Source organism: Dama dama, chromosome 20, assembly GCF_033118175.1.
Source record: "Dama dama isolate Ldn47 chromosome 20, ASM3311817v1, whole genome shotgun sequence".
NCBI lineage: Eukaryota > Metazoa > Chordata > Mammalia > Artiodactyla > Cervidae > Dama > Dama dama.
Window position 1 is genome coordinate 51868361 of NC_083700.1, and position 16977 is coordinate 51885337.

At 34.7% G+C, this 16977-nt stretch overlaps 1 protein-coding gene across 11 annotated transcripts in view; it reads left to right on the top strand.

Moving 5' to 3' along the window:
* ZNF644 (zinc finger protein 644) overlaps positions 1-16977 on the top strand; it is a 103334-nt gene that overhangs the window by 2244 nt on the left and 84113 nt on the right. Inside the window, exon 1 of one of the 11 annotated variants that reach the window (XM_061121406.1) lies at positions 8251-10871. The exons of the other annotated variants lie outside the window; for them this stretch is intronic. The gene's annotated coding sequence lies outside the window, so the exon portion shown is untranslated. Of the gene's footprint in view, positions 1-8250; positions 10872-16977 lie in introns of those variants that run through there. 11 annotated transcript variants of the gene reach the window in all.

The following is a 16977-nucleotide window of genomic DNA, read 5'->3' on the forward strand; positions in this document are numbered from 1 at the left end:
TCTTACAATATTTTGAGGGCCAAAGATGATTAAGTTAAGGGCATCATTATGCCCAAAATCGTCTCTCAACTTCCATCTCATTGGTATTTTCATTGGTCACATTGCTGGGATAAGGAGGTGACCATCTGCAACTAATCATGGTTATAAAACAAAACAGGGAGTATGTTTGAGAGTACTTGTTATTTAGATACTGTTATACTGATGAGAAATTCTGTGACAGTAATTGAAAAAGTGTATTTAACTTGATATGGTGATGTTTTAAAGTGACTTCCAAAGTGAAACAAATCCAGATACAAAATACAGACATATCAGATAATTTCAAAGCAATGTTGCTTTTGAATTTTGAGGTTTTCAAAATAATCTTGACTTAGAAACTTCACAAAACAGGTAGCTGTGAAGTAATTGCAGTTACTACCAGTTGTTACATAAGAAATGAGGTAGATGCTACTGCCTTTCATTTTCTAATAGCATTTTAGTTGGATAAATGGACATGCCACTTTGACCACGTTAAAAGCAACTTAAGACTATCTAGTGTACTGTTGAATAGTGAATCTGTAAGATCTGTTAGGAAATTCAACAAGTAGTAAAATCATTTATGATGGGGTCCCACAGTTATCTTTAACATCTTTGGATATGTTTAACAACAGGTACATTGTCTTTATGTTTTAAAGCTTTTATGGGTCATTTAAGGCTCATTTATTGATTGTTCTAGGAAAGTTAATATATTTCTTAATTTGCAACACTATGTGAATGGATTTAAATATACTTTGGTCTTGTGATAATTAGGATTACTTCTGGATTATTTGTAATTATGAAGTGAGTCTGTTGCCCGCAGACATTAAACTTTTTGCAGGTTTCATTTGTCATTTGAGTTACAAGAAAGTGAGGGTTTTATTGTAGTTGAGTTGAGACTATATTGGGTAACAGGAGGGGAAAATACAAGACTCAAGGACAGTTACTTGAAGTGGTGGAGTTACTTGTCATTTAAACAGTTTAAAGAAATTGGTTGTTAGAAGAGATCAGGTTCATCTTTCTTTCACCCCAAATGCATTGCTGGTGTATAGGGTTACTTACTTAGGCTCTTCTTAGAATGTGATTCTAAGGGAAAGCAGGGGATTTCATTTTTGTGGAGATGCTTTTCTCATGACTGCTTTTCAGGCATATATTAAGGCAGCTAGCTGTAGCAAGCTGAATCCAGAAATTGGAATGTTGAATTACCTAGCCCTAATTTTATAGAACACTAGTTTTAGCAGTTTTTTAAGTTTTTGATTTATAGTTTATAAAACATAATGGTAAAGGATGGATAGTATAATATTTTAAATATTCAAATAAGCTCTTTTTTTAAACATTTGTTATTAATCTCTCTGGTACAGTCTGCTTTGTAAATATTAAACAAAATTATGTAGCAATGACTGAAGCAGTTTTAAAAGTAAAGTCTTTTAATTCAGGTTTATTAGGTGGGAATAGCTGCTTTTGATAGTGCCATTTGCACCATTGAATTTTGAGAGAACTGAGAGTAATCAAATTGAGAATAATCAAACTGATTCTAGCACTAGCTCACCCTGCTGGTTGACTAAAGTATTTCTCTTCTTCCCCCTCTTAAAACAAAATGAAACACCAAGATAAAGATCCCTTGAAATCTCAAAGCCAGAACACTAAATTCAATTTGTGGTCTTTCTTCAGATAGATGGCATCTACATGAAAAAAGTGTATTCTTCTTTCTAGGGCCTCACTTGCTGTACTGTTTAGTTTTTTTCTTAGATCTGCTGAAGCTAAACTGCTAAGTTACTATTTGAATTTACTAGGAACTCTTATGTGATTAGAGGGAGTTAGTGTGTTTTTGTTCTGTTAAGTTAAGAATAAAAGGTAGACTGCTGAGAAGTGTTAGCAGTCCTGTGAGATAACTTTCCAGGAGAAAAGTCCAGGAGGAATTTCCAAGAGGATTTCAAGAGGAAGAGAAGAAGAATGCTAGGGCAGCAGCAGCAGTGCTTGCTTCTCTTAGATGAGAGAAAGGGAGACTGGATTGAGATTAGTGTTTCAAAGTGATTGCCCTTGCACTCTTCCTCTACCAGTCTTTTGCCCTACCTGTTTGTAAGCTGTAACCTTCCCATTTCATTTGGAATTCTTGGAACTCTGATTTTATAAGTAACTTTGTGAAAAGTATAGACAAGTGATTTGTTCCTTGAAATTTGATTCCTATTAGTCTAAATTGTGGTATAAGTGAAGTTGGTTAGAGTAATGAACATAAGGTTTTAGATGTTAGCCTTTTTAGTATGTATGTCATTCATTGAGGTTGAAAATGCAGTTTTATATATTTTTTAAAATTGAAATGTCATTGATGGTACCATATTACTTTAGTTTCAGGTGTACAACATAGTGGTCAACATTTCACCACAATAAGTCTAATAATAATAACTATCAGACCACATACAAAGTTATTATAATATTATTGACCATATTTCTTATGCTGTATACTACTTCCCCATGACTGACTTATTTTAAAACTAGAAGTTTGTGCCTTTTAATTTCCTTCACCTATTTTGCCCATGCCCTTCCCCACTCTGGCAATCACTCTGTTCTTTGTATCTATGGGAAAACATAGCTTTTAAAAGACTTTGTACAAAGTCAGGAAACTAAATATGTTATGAGTCAAAAGGAAAATTTAAAAGTGCCTAATAAAGTGTTGTGATTAAAGCACAGTTTTTAAAGTGTATTTACCTGTTTTATATCAATTATTTTTCTAATATTTATAAAAGATGAAAAACTTTATCCTTTTTTCCAGATTATTTACCCTTTTACTTGAAAGCATAATATTTTTTTCATCAGTTTCTTGAGGAAGATGTTAAACATAACTAGTACTTTGAAAACACCACAATTATTGGGGAGGGGGATGAATCCTTATTATTGTTGATTAGTTTGTGCAGGGTGGGAGGATAAGGTTTAAAAAGAGGATGTAAAACTGGTGGGGTTAAGATCTATCTCTAGGCAGGTAGATTGAATAATAATATCTTCATAGAGGTTTCGGTTTATATTACATAATTCATGTAGTAAAGCCCTTAGCTTTCTGGCATCAATGAATGCTGAATAAATTTTAACTATTAAAATAATAATAATAGTTAATATCACCATTGTTTAATTGTTTTCTCTACAGTAACTTGACTGGAGAAGGAGATGGCAACCCACTCCAGTATTCTTGCCTAGCAAATCCCTTGGACAGAGGAACCTGGCGGGCTACAGTCCATAGGGTGGTAAAAGAGTTGGACACAACTTAGCAACTAAAGAACAACAGTATATTGAAATTTTCACCTGTCAGTGATCTGAAGCTGTATACTTTTTTTAGTGTTCCATTTTGAGGCTTATGTCTACAAAGGAATATAGGCACCAAAGTGTGGCACCTTCAGTTCTAGCAGCTAAAACTATAACCAGCGTTAATATTTCAGGAACACTTTTTCTTTTATGACTATCAAGTGATGAAAATAATAATAATAATGTATTTGGGAATGAGTGCATTTTAGTTCTTTCCAGCCAGTGTGTTGGTTTACTTTGTTACAACATCCTCAGTTTCTTCACTCCCCTTTAAATTTTGACCATGAGAATGGTGGTGACCATTAGTAGAGAGAAGGGCGAGAGTGGCTATGTATATTTGTATGTAAAGTACATATAAGCCCCAGCTGAGAGTGAGGAGTGGCTTCAGCAGAAGCAGGATTGAGGAGAAGAATGTTAGCTTCTCACTGCTTAGTCTGACTTAGTCAGGGGAATTTCCTCAAATAGCATTTCCTTTTGCTGTTTTCCTTTCCACACTTTTTGTTTTACACATGTCTATGCTGGCTTAGTCTTAAACTTATTTCCCACTTTAAGTTTTTCTTCTATAATCTACTTCCCCCACTACGAATACAAATTTTAAACTTTAAAGAAAATTATAAAAGGCAGCTAGTAAAAGTACTTTTTAAGTTCACATGAGGAGAGATGTGAGTATAAAATATTAGAAATTTAATATTTGTTTAAAAAATACTTTTAACAGTTTGGAAAAGGACGATAGGGGAAGTCACCCATAATCTTGTCACCACTATATAATTTGTATTAAAGGAAAGCAAGATGAGACTGACATTAATTAAGCATCTATTATTATTCCTTATAATGATGTTACTTTATAATATATATTTATATATTCCCATTTCATATTCAGAGAAACAAACTCAAGATTTAGGTCATACAGACAGTAAACAGTAGAACAGCCCAGTTTGATTGTAGATATATTTTGACTACAGATTAGACCTTTCTGTTCTGCCTTCTTATCCTTTCATTCTGTATATCTGCCATTTTACCTTATTATATAATTTGTAAGTTTTGTTTCCTACTTATGAAATTTAACATTATGAAAGCATTTTTCTGCCTACCCTCATTTCAGTTGGTGTCTTATTGCTCACATTGTTTATTCATACCCCCAAATAAAGGTTCTTTGTCTTGGCTGCTGGACGTTGGTACAGTGATATTGGTCAAAATGGAAGCTGCTTTTTTCTTTAGTGAGTGACTAAGATGAAAAATAATCTAGCTTAATTAGAACTAATACTCTGGGATTAGAAATGCTATGAGTTTAATAATTCTGTCTGGTGAGACATTTAACACAAAATGGATATGTATAAAATGTAGGTAACATTTTAGTATATAACTAGTATTTAGTATATAATATATATATATAATATCTAGTGTGTATATATATATATATAAATATATAAATAATCTTTAGTATATAAAAAGAGAATGTGCTTAATATTGAATTTCTTGCACTCATTGGGTGATGCCAAATCTATAATCTATAAATAGGTTGTATAGGTCAGTGCTGGCAGGTAGAAATATGTTGAGCCACAGTGTGATTAAAATTTTTTATAGCCACATTAAAAGATAAAAAAATAAGTAAAATTAATATTTTTGTTTCATTTTATTTAACCCCATATATCCAAATATTGTCATTTCAACATGTACACATTATTGAGATACTTTACATTCTTTTTTTCACACCAAGTCTTCAAAATCCAGTGTGTTACCTACTTAAAGGATGTCCCGGTTCAGACCAACCAGACTCAGGCACTCATTAGTCGTGTTTTGGACAGTGCAGATTTAGATAGTAAGTTCTATACAAGTACTGAGAAAGGATAAAGTAGAAATTGAACTGTGTCTTAAGGATAGTTGAGAAAAGAGTATGCTGGGGACAGAACATTCCTATAAAGAAGTGATGGGAATTAAAAGAGGAGACATTATTAGAAGCCAAATAATAGTGTGGCTTGAATCCAACTTAGGGAATTTGGTTTCTGTGTGTGTGTGTGTGTGTTAGATAAATGTTGTAGGTTGCCTAATTCCATGTTTTGCACATGAGCAGTTAATGAATATTGAATTTAATTAAGTGAATTAAAATGAGGCAGAGTTTAAGAAAAGTGCTGGCAGAATACTAACAAAGCCTTGTGGATCTTATAGCGGGAAAGAGTTGCATTTAGGGACTATTGATGTTCTGTGACTAGAAATATGATAGAGAATGATGGAAAAGGATGAGAATTGAGAAAAAGTTTTTAGATTTTACCATTATTGGTGACTTGCTTTTAAATGTTTTACTTATGTATAATTTACATATATTTAAGTGCACAAATCTTATGAATACAAGTAAATGAAATTCCACAAATAAATACACCCAGTAACTTCAACCTGGATCAAGGTACAAAATATTTTCTGCACTGAAAAAGGTGCCTTGTGCCCCTTCCTATTAATTCTCCCTCAAAGAAGTAACCACTTTTCTGACCGCCATCATCAGAAATAGGTTTGGCTTGTTTTCAAACTTGCTAATGGCGTATTCATCCTTTCTCAGTGTAGTGAGAGTTGATGCCTGAATCTGTCTCTTTACTGTTATTGGCATTGTTGGATGAATTTGGAGAGAAGTTAGATGGTAGGTAGTTTGTACTGTAGGCCTTTTTTCCCCCTGTGTGATATATATCAACATCAGAGATGTTTTTTAGTTTTCATTAATAGTAACCCTTTAGAGGTTTTATAACCAGAAAATTTGTTTAGGATGCAGAGATTTGAATTGCCTCCATAGGTAACATAGTTGTCTGGCTTGCTTTCATTACAGTATCCTCTAGGCATATAGCCAAGAAGTAGGTAGAAGAGATCTTGGATTGCCTCCTTATATAGCTGCTTTTTGGAACCTCTTTATTAGTAGCTTCTAGGCATTATGTAAGTTAGCTTTCAGGCATTTCAGGTTGCTTAATAAGGTATTTGAGTATTTCTGATTGTGATTGTAGGGGTAGAAATAAATTTTTGTACTTTCGTTTACAGGCAAGTATCCAATCTCAACCAGAAAGATTTTGCCATTGAAGTGTAAAGAATGAGAATGATACCTTATAGAGAGTTGCACAAAAGTTTGAATGGTTAAAATCCATGAAGGACACTTTGTAAATTGATCTGCAATGGAATTAATGATCGTGGTTTTTACTTGTGCTTCAATAATTTTTTTGCAAATGGGATTAATGGTTATAGTATTGTTTTTCATGACTGTTGAGCACTGTAAACCTTATTGTAGTGTAACAATTGGTGCTGTTGAGAGAAAGATTTTTTTTTCTGAAACATGTATTCTTATAATAAAGTTATAAAAAGTACATAACAATGAAAATATGTATCTTCACATTCTAGTATGCTGAGCTTTGAGGAATAGATGTGTTTTGTAAATTGTGCAGATGTGGACATGAAAATGCTTTCTCATTAATGTTTGGATTATGAATGTTTTTGAGCTTATGAAAGTATTTATATGAAGTTTTGTTGTTTGGAATTTGTACCAAGTTTGCTTAATAATTTCTTGCTCCAAGATTTTTGTTATTTTGAAGAAATAAAACTCATCTGTGAACTTTTATTATGTAGGTTTTGTATTTGTGAAGTATAGAGGTCAAAATTGATTAGACATTGAAAAATATATTATCCTTAAAATATTAAGAGTTTATATAATAGCTTTTGGGGGCTAGATTTAGAATATTACAAACAAAATAATTAGCATGCTGTTATAGCTTTGACTTTTGTGTGTAGAAAAATAATATTTAAGAGAAAGTTCTATGTTTGTGTTTTGAAAAAATGAATGTTATATTTGAATTTGGTTTTGGGAGATGTAATTTTTTTGTATTCAGAAAAACCTTTTAACTGTTGTATTTCTCCCAGCCTTCTCTTGTTTTAACTGAGTTAATTATTGTATAATATTCATTTAGTATCACACTAGGATAAGAATGCAGATACATAAAGCAAATGATGTGGTTCCTGCTCCAGAGAGGTCATTATCTAAGATACAACTTGAAGAGTGCTTAATAATGAAATATTTGAATCACTGGATTTACACAAGATGACATGAACAGTGTGTAGTAAGACTGTGAGAGCTTCCTGGGAAAAGTACTTTTTAACCTAGATTTTGAATAAGTGATATTTATAGATTAGTGGAGAGGGAAGGGAGTATCAGCTAGGGTGAAGGTTTGTTAAAAAGCACAGAGATGGGAATTGTGGAATGCAGGTATTTTCCTTGTTTGAAGTAGAGTCTGTTTTAAATGAATGTGATAAAAATAAAGCTTATAAGGTTGTGACCTGAGCTGGAGGAATCTAAAAAAGTTTGTGTTAGAAATAAGGAGTTCTACTAAAGGCCATTGAACAGAAATACATGAAGAAAAATGAGAAAGATCAGCAGCCAGATGTGATATGATTAGAGAAGAGATTAAAGTGAGAACGGCCAGTTAGGGGTTATTATCTTGGTGAACGGTAGAGAGGGTATATTAAGAGTAAGAATGGGTAGTTTAAAAATAAAACAGGTGAAAATGTGGCTCCTAAGTTTGTAGTATAAAGTTAATATAAGAATGGAACCATTTTGTTAATACTGTCTTTTGGTGTTGAAAATAAACTTATGTGGAGACACAGTTTACATATAAGTTACTAATACTAATTGAGAAATCCTATTAAAAAACAGGAGCTTTTTTTTTTTTTAATTTATGAGCTTTAAAAAAAAAACTTTGACAACTAAGACCAAGAAAGTTATGCTATAGTGGTATTTTTTTTAATTGTTAGTACTGTCAACTAAAGAAATATTTGAGATGAATAGTAAGAGATTGTAATTGTATTGTTGAGTTTTGAGTTATAATAGTACATTTAAGGCATGCCTTAAGAGAGATTCTAGTTGCAACGGGAGTTGGTGTGGAAACAGAAGATAATAAAAATTAATAATCTGGACTACCAGTGTTTAAATGTTTTAGAAATAGATATTGCTTTAAAATTTGGAAGCAGTTGTGAACGCACTGCTGTTATTGGGGGAATCCCTAAAATGTAGTTCCTGCTGGGCAATAGTAGTTTCTGCTATTTAAGATGTGAGATGTTTGTCTTTACTAGAGTTTGTAAGAGTTTTAAATTGAACATATACTGTTGTTTTAGAAGGGGCATCCCCAGTTGCTCGGTGGTAAAGAATCCGCCTGCCAGTGCAGGAGATGCAAGAGATGTGGGTTTGATCCCTGGGTCGGAAAGATCCTCTGGAGGAGGGCATGGCAACCCACTCCAGTATTATTGCCTAGAAAATTCTATCGTCAGAGAAGTCTGGTGGGCTACAGTCCAGGGGGTTGCAAAGAGGTGAACACAGTTGAGCGTGCATGCATTCTCTTAAAATGAGTACAGTTATTAGAAAATATGAATTAGAATTAGAAAATATGAAAAACAATTATAAAATATGAAAAATTATAAAAATTAGATAGTTTTAAAAGTATATTTCTGCCTCTTTTAGGGTTAGTAAATAGAACAGTTTAGGAGTTAATAGAGTCTTGGAGTTTTAAGATAGTATATTAGTCTTATAACAAGTCTATATTTTAACCATTCTCATAGTTAATATAGGCTTAACTTTAGTTAATGAAGAAGTTACTGTGGTTTCTGGCACCATGGTAAAATAGGGAGATATATTTCACTTCATCCAAGTTACCTGTTGAGACAAATCAGCTAAAGCAAAGGACAGTAGTTGGTCCCCAACTGTCAGTGGGGAAAAAGCATTTTTATCTGTATCGCTGAGATTGGAGTTTCTGTGTAGACAGAGTGGTAAAGGATGACAGCAGAACTATCTACTGTTCCATGAATATTGAATGATCTAGTGGTTTGGAAATAGGAAATTTGCCTGAAAACCTTTCTCTGAACCTCATTCTTGAATAGTTCCCTATTTATACTCTTTGTGGCTGCAAACTTAACTGGAAATAGACCCATCCTTACCTGTGTTCTCTGCCATAGGCCTCTGCATGCTCATAAGCAGTGAAAAATCACAACATAAACAAGGAGAGCCAGCAGTTTAAACAACATGGAAACTAGGAAACCAAATTGACTATTCCATATACATTGATCCTGCTGAAACAGTTTACACAGGAGGGAGGTAGAAGAGGAGATAGAGGTATCTCTGGCTGTGCTGGACTCACAGTCTTATGCTTTGGCAGTGAATGTCTTAATGGTGGCATTGCCATTAGAGTGATACAAATGGTATCCTAAGTAGATGTCCTTTGGTGTGACATTGCTTGCCTAATTATCTCCTGGCTTATCTCTTTTTCCACGCCTTATTTCCCAACTTTCTGTCAAGTTTGGTTACCCAGTACCCTTCTAACAGCTTTTTCTTAACTTAATGGAATAGATTTCTTTCCCACTCTCCTTCCCTTTATAAATTGAATTAAAAATTTTTGTTATGTGGTTTTATAAGAGTTTTATCTAAGTAAAAATAGTAAATGTTTGAAATGAATGGCAAAATCAATACTAGACATTCATATCAAGCAAAGGCTAAAACTTTTCTAGTCCAAAACCTTTGAATGAGAAAAAGACAATTTTTTTAATTAATAAAAAATTAGACCACTAAACAATAGTAGGCTTGAGGGTTTGTGTGATAAACTCAAATAGCAATGAAACATACGAAGTAGTGTTTTTAGAGAAACTGGTAACAAGAGTCTTTTTCAGGAGATTTTAATTTACCTCTCAGAATTTAATAGATCAAGTAAACAAAAATTAAGGCTATAAAGATTTGGATAGCAATACGCTTTATCTAACAGGTATATGTCAAACTTTGTTCCCAATAAATACACATTTTTTCCAATTTATGTGAATTAAAAACTTTTAATGTCTTGGGCTTCAAAGAGAATTTGAAATTTTAAATAAGAGAAATTATATAAGTCAATATATTTTGACTACATTATAGAAAAACTAGTTGTTAAAGCTAAACTGATTTTAACTATTTGGGTGATTAAAACTGTATCCTACTCAAACTTGAGCCTAAATTTCATACTATTTAAAAAGGAGCAACAGTGAAGAAGACATGCCACATCAAAACTGGTGAGATGAATATCTTTTTAAACATGGTGGATTAAATAACCATTTATTTTGAAATCAACCCTCTTGTAGAATTATAATAATTTTTTTAAAGCATAGGGTATCAAGGAAAAAACTGGAAAGTTGATCACAGAAGTAAAGCTCTGGAAGCTGGAAAGCAGCAACTTTGTACCACTAAGAAAACTCAACTTTCCACTTTTGGTGGGAAAGGCCTAGAATGGTCTAGAATTGTGCTGTTGAACCCTGTGATGTTTCAGGAATTAGTGGCTGCAGGTACCTTAAAAGAATTGTCTAGGAGTTAATAAATTAACAACCCTCATGGTGCCAATAAGATGTTTCTTACCTTTATCCAGGTTTCCTCTCTGATACTGTGTTCTTGAACAGTAGGCAAGCTCAGGTTAAGAGTGTCATACTCAGAAACAGAATTGAGAAGAATTTTACATGTTGAACTAGGAATCATCGAGTTTCTTTCCTCCTGGTTCTGAAAATACTAGACATCAAGCTTTCTGCCCCCAGAGGTAAGATTGGAACATTCATTCTACTATAGCAAACTGATGAGGAAGAGACCAACAGATAATAACAGATGGGGATCCACCAGGGAAATCATCAGACTGATCATCTCACATTGACACTACCTATTAACAGAGAATTTCAAGGCAACTTTTTTTTTAAATCTTTTCCATTATAGTTTACCACAGGATACTGGCTATAGTTCTGTGTGCTACATAGTATAGGACTCTGTTGATGCACTCCGTACATAGCAACCTGCCTCTGCCAACCCCAGACTCAATCTATTCCTCCCTTCCCTGCTGCAACCTGTAAATTTTTTGTTTTTTTATGTTTCTGGGACTGTTTCTATTTTGTAAGTGAGTTCATTTGTATCATATTTTAGATTCCACATATAAGTGATGATATCAACCTTTCTGTGTCAGACTTCATTTATAATAGTATGATAATCTCTGGGTTCATTGACTAGACAACTTTTAGGTTTTTCATTTTAAACCTTTTTTCATTTTAAAATATGAGATTAAGGATGACTAAAGAGGAAGTAAGTAGAAACTTTAATAGTTTTAAAACTTAAGTTTTAAAAGAAAACTTCTTTAAAAAGTTACCGATATTTTAGGAAATAAGGGGATAATTGTCTTTGAAATGAGAAAGGATATTATGAAGCCAATCCTTAAGAAACAATCCTTAAGAAACAATCCTCTAAGAAAACAAGCTCTTAGACATTTAGGATATGAACTTAACAGAAAAGTTAGAAATTTGGATGTTAAATTTCTAGTAGAAGGTTGGAAGGTAAAATTGAGAAAAGCTTTCACAAAGCAGGACAAAAGAGTTGTGAGTTGTAAGAGAAAATAAAGCTAGGGGATCACTCTTGGCATGTTCAACATGTAAAAAATCAGAATTACAGGATGAGAGGAAATGGATGGAGGAAGTTATTTAAGAATAATTCCACAAAAATCTTGAGTTTCCACATTAAAAGGATTCATAGCATCCACAGCATAGTGTCTCAAAAAAACAACATGATAGAATTTCAGGCATCAGAAACAAAGGGAAATTCCTAAAAGCCTTTGTTTGTGGAGCATATAAAAGAGATTAGGAATCAGTATCTTTGGAAAATAATAATGAAATGCCTCAGAATCCTAAAGGAAAAGTTATTTCCAAACTACTAACTCCATACCTTCCCAAAGCTGTCAAATGTGGGAGTAAATACACAGAACATATGAGGTTAGAATATTTACTTCAAATGCACCATGTCTCTCAGTAATTTACTAGAGAACCCTGGCTCTATCAGAATGATTGGGTGAATCAAAAAGAAGAGGGATCCAGGAAATAAGATTTAGTACAGGAAAATGATGATAGTGCAGAGAGATGCAAGGAAGGTGGCTGTGCAGCAGGTCTGAAGAATAATTAGTTCACCAGGAGGACAAAAGGATCTAGATGATATATCTTCAAGAAACACACACACACACAAGAAAAAAGATTTTTGTGAGTTTATTTGTAAGGGATATTTATTTGGAATTTTGTTTTCCTGTGTTTGAGAAGGATTGGTGTCAATTCTTTGAATGTTTGGTTTAAAGGTAGCTGTCACCAGAGAAGCCATCTGGTCCTTGCTTTCTTAGTGGGAAGTTTTTTCATTACTTAATCCCTTGTTATTTGGGGTTTTCCAGTGTCTTCTTGAATCGGTTCTGGCAGTTTGCTTTTTTTACCCCCACAAATTTGTCCATTTCATGTGGGTTACTTTATTGCTTGCCATTCAGTTGTTTGTACCCTTCCCTTATAATTGTTTGTATTCCTTGTTATAAAGTCAGTATTAAAACTGACCTTTCATTCTTGATTGTAATATAGGCATACCTTGAGATAGTTAGGTTTGGTTCCAGATCACCACAATAAAGCAAGTGACATGAATTTTTTGGTTTCGCAGTGCATATACAAGTTATGTTTATGGTATACTGAAGTGAATTAAGTGTGTGACAGCATTGTCTTAGAAACAGTGTGCTGCTGCTGCGCTAAGTTGCCTCAGTCGTGTCCAACTGTGCGACCTCATGGACGGCAGCCCACCAGGCTCCCCCGTCTCTGGGATTCTCCAGGCAAGAACACTGGAGTGGGTTGCCATTTCCTTCTCCAATGCATGAAAGTGAAAAGTGAAAATGAACTCGCTCAGTCGTGTCCGACTCTTAGCGACCCCATGGACTGCAGCCTACCAGGCTCCTCCGTCCATGGGATTTTCCAGGCAAGAGTACTGGAGTGGGGTGCCATTTTCTTTGTAGAAACAGTATATATACTTTAAAAAACTTGATTATTAATAAGTGATAACCATTATCATTCAGCAAGTTGCAGCCCTTCTGCTGGTTGAGTGTCTTGCCTCAGTGTTGATGGTCTTGTCTCAATTTGATCAGGGAGGTTGGTTGCTGAAGGCTGGAGTGGTTGTAGCAGTTCTTAAAATAACTGTGAAGCTTGCCGAGTTGATTGACTCTTCCTTTCACTTGAACACTTAGAGGCCATTGTAGGATTATTAACTGGCCTAATTTCAATATTGTTGTGTCTCAGGGAATGGGGAGACCTGAGAAGAGAGAGAGAGATACGAGAACAGTCAGTGGAGCCACCAGAATACACAAAATTAAGTTCACCGTCTTACATGAGCATGGTTTCTGGTGCCCCCTGACAATTATGATAGTAACATCAAAGATGATTGATCAAAGATAGCAAAAAATAATAATACAATAAATAATACAATAATTGAAATATTGTAAGAATTAACCAAAGTGTGACACAGAGACACAAAGTAAGCAAATGCTGTTGGAAAAATGGTGCTGACAGACTTGTTTCATGCAGGGTCACTATAAACCGTCAGCTTGTTTTTTTAAAAAAAAAAAAGGCAGTGTCTGTGAAGCTCAATAAAATAGGGTGTGGGGTGGTGGTGGGTTCAGTTCAGTTGCTCAGTCGTGTCCGACTCTTTGCAACCCCATGACTAGCAGCATACCAGGCCTCCCTGTCCATCACCAACTCCCGGAGTTTACTCAAACTCATGTCCTTCGAGTCGGTGATGCCATCCAGCCATCTCATCCTCTGTCGTCCCCTTCTCCTCCTGCCCCCAATCCCTTCCAGCATCAGGGTCTTTTTCCAATGAGTCAACTCTTCGCATGAAGTGGCCAAAGTATTGGAGTTTCAGCTTCAACATCAGTCCTTCCAATGAACACCCAGGACTGATCTCCTTTAGGATGGACTGGTTGGACTCCTTGCAGTCCAGGGGACTCTCAAGAGTCTTCTCCAACACCGCAGTTCAAAAGCATCAATTTTTCGGCATTCAGCTTTCTTCACAGTCCAACTCTCACATCCATAGATGACCACTGGAAAAACCATAGTCTTGACTAGACGGCCCTTTGTTGGCAAAGTAATGTCTCTGCTTTTTAATATGCTGTCTAGGTTGGTCATGACTTTAGTTCCAAGGAGTAAGTGTCTTTTAATTTCATGGCTGCAGTCACCATCTGCAGTGATTTTGGAGCCCCCAAAAATAAAGTCTGACACTGTTTCCACTGTTTCCCCATCTATTTGCCATGAAGTGATGAAACCATATGCCATGATCTTAGTTTTCTGAATGTTGAGCTTTAAGCCAACTTTTTCACTTTCCTTTAGCTTGTTTGTCTTTTTTTTTTTTTGATCAAGCCCTACCTGAAGGTTTGTCAGTTTTGTTGGTATTTTTAAAAATCCAACTTTTGATTTCATTGTTTTTATTTTAAAAGATTCTCTTTCATTTCTGCTGTAATCTTTATTATTTCCTTCTGTTTGCTTTGGGTTTAATTTACTCTTTTTCTGGTTTCTTAAGATGGATGGTTAGATTATTGATATCTCTTTAAAGTAGATGTATATAGCTATAAATTTCCCTTTAATCACTGCTGCTACTTCATCTCATCAGTTTTAGTGTGTTGTATTTTTGTTTTCATCTCAACATATTTTATAGTTTCTCATGTGATTTCTTTGATGTAAGGAATATTTAGGAATCTGTTGCTTAATTTCCACATATTTGTTAATTTTCCAAATTTTCTTCTGTTACTGATACCTAGTTTCATTCCATTGTGGTTGGAGAACATACTTTGTATGATCTGATTCCTTTTATTTATTTATTTATTTTTTTGATTCCTTTTAAATGTGTTGTTTTATGGCTTAACATACAGTCTGTATACTGGAGAATGTTCCATATACGCTTGAGAAAAAAGTGTTTTCTGCTTTCTTTGAGTATTCTGTAGTTATCTGTTAAATCTGATTAGTTTATAGTGTTTAAGTCCTGTTTTCTTACTGGTCTCCTATCTGGTTCTTTCTGTTACTGAAAGTGAGGCACAGAAGTCTCCATCTGTTTTTGTTTTTGTCTGTTGTCTATTTCTCCTTTCAGTTCTGTAAGTTTCTTCTTCACATATTTTGTGGCTTTGTTAGGAGTGTATATACTTAGAGTTTATCCATAATTTTTGATGAATTGAACCTTTTTTCTTATAAAATGTTCTTTATCTTTAGTAATGACTTTTTTCCCTTCGTGTCTTGTGTCTGAAAAGAATATAACCTCTAGAGTGGCTGTCTTTCGGTTACTGTTTGCACTGGATATCTTTTTCTGTCCTTTCACTTTTAAATTCTTTGAAGCTGTCTGCTTTTAAAAATTAATTTATTTTTGGCTTTACTGGGTCTTCCTTGCTTTGTGTGGGCTTTCTCTATTTGTGGTGAGTGGGGACTGCTCTTTGTTTTGTTGCAAGGGCTTCTCGTTGTGGTGGATTCTCTTGTGGAACACAGGCTCTAGGCTCATGGGCTTCAGTAGTTGCTGCATATGGGCTCAGCAGTTGTGGTGTGCGGGCTTGGTAGTTGCAGCTGGCGGGCTCTGTTGGTTGTGGCACAGTGGGCTTAGTTGCTCCACAACATATGGAATCTTCCTGGCCCAGGGATTGAACCTGTGCGGTCTGCATTGGCAGGTGGATTCTTATCCACTGTACCACCAGGAAAGTTCCTAAAATATGTCCCTTGTAAGCAGCATGTAGTTGGATTGTGTTCTTTTACCCATTCTACCAAATGTCTGCTTTCTGATTGGAATACCCAGTTAATTTGCATTTAATTCCAATAATGTAGAATTTATGTCTTCCATTTTGCTATTTGTTTTCTATATGTCTTAAAATTTTTTCCTGGCTTTCTTCTTCTATTGTTGCTTTTCATTGTGCCATGCAAATTGTTTTTTCATGGCTTTTAAATCCAACAGGAGGAAAAAAGTCACAATTTTTTAAATTAGACTTTTGTATTATCAAGTTACCTTTACCATGCTTTTTTTTTTAAATTTATTTTCATGTGAAGGATAATTGCTTTACAATATTGTGTTGGTTTCTGTCACACATCAACATGAGTCAGCCATAGGTACACATATGTCCCCTCCCTTATGAACGTCTCTCCCACCTGCCACCCCATCCCACCCCTCTAGGTTGTCACAGAGCCTTGGTTTGAGTTCCCCGAGTCATATAGCAAGTTCCCACTGTGTATCTGTTTTACATACGGTAGTGTATATATTTCCATCTCCTCTCTCCTTTTGTCCCACCCTCTCCTTCCCTGCCCCCCATGTCCATAAGTCTGTTCTCTGTGTCTGCATCTCCATTGCTGCCCTGTAAATAGGTTCATCAGTACCATCTTTCTAGGTTCCATATATATGCATTAGTGTATGATATTTGTTTTTCTCTTTCTGACTTACTTCACTCTGTATAATAGGCTCTAAGTTTATCTACCTCATTAGCGCTCACTCAAATGCATTACTTTTTATGGGTGAGTTATAGTCCATTTTGTGTGTGTGTGTGTGTGTGTGTGTGTGTGTGCGTGTATAAACCAGCTGCTTTATCCATTCATCTGTTGATGGGCATCTAGGTTGATTCCATGCCCTAGCTATTGTGAATAATGCTGCGATGAACATTGGGTACCATGCTCATTAATTCTTCGTGTGTATTCAAGTTACTCACCATTGTCCTTTGATTCCAGCCTGAGGTATACTCTTAAGTATTTTTTTTTTTGCTCTTTAGTATTTCTTGTACAATAGATTTGCTGCTGAAACCTTGTAGTGAATTTTTCATTTTCATGATTGTATTTTTCGGCTTTTATTTTGTT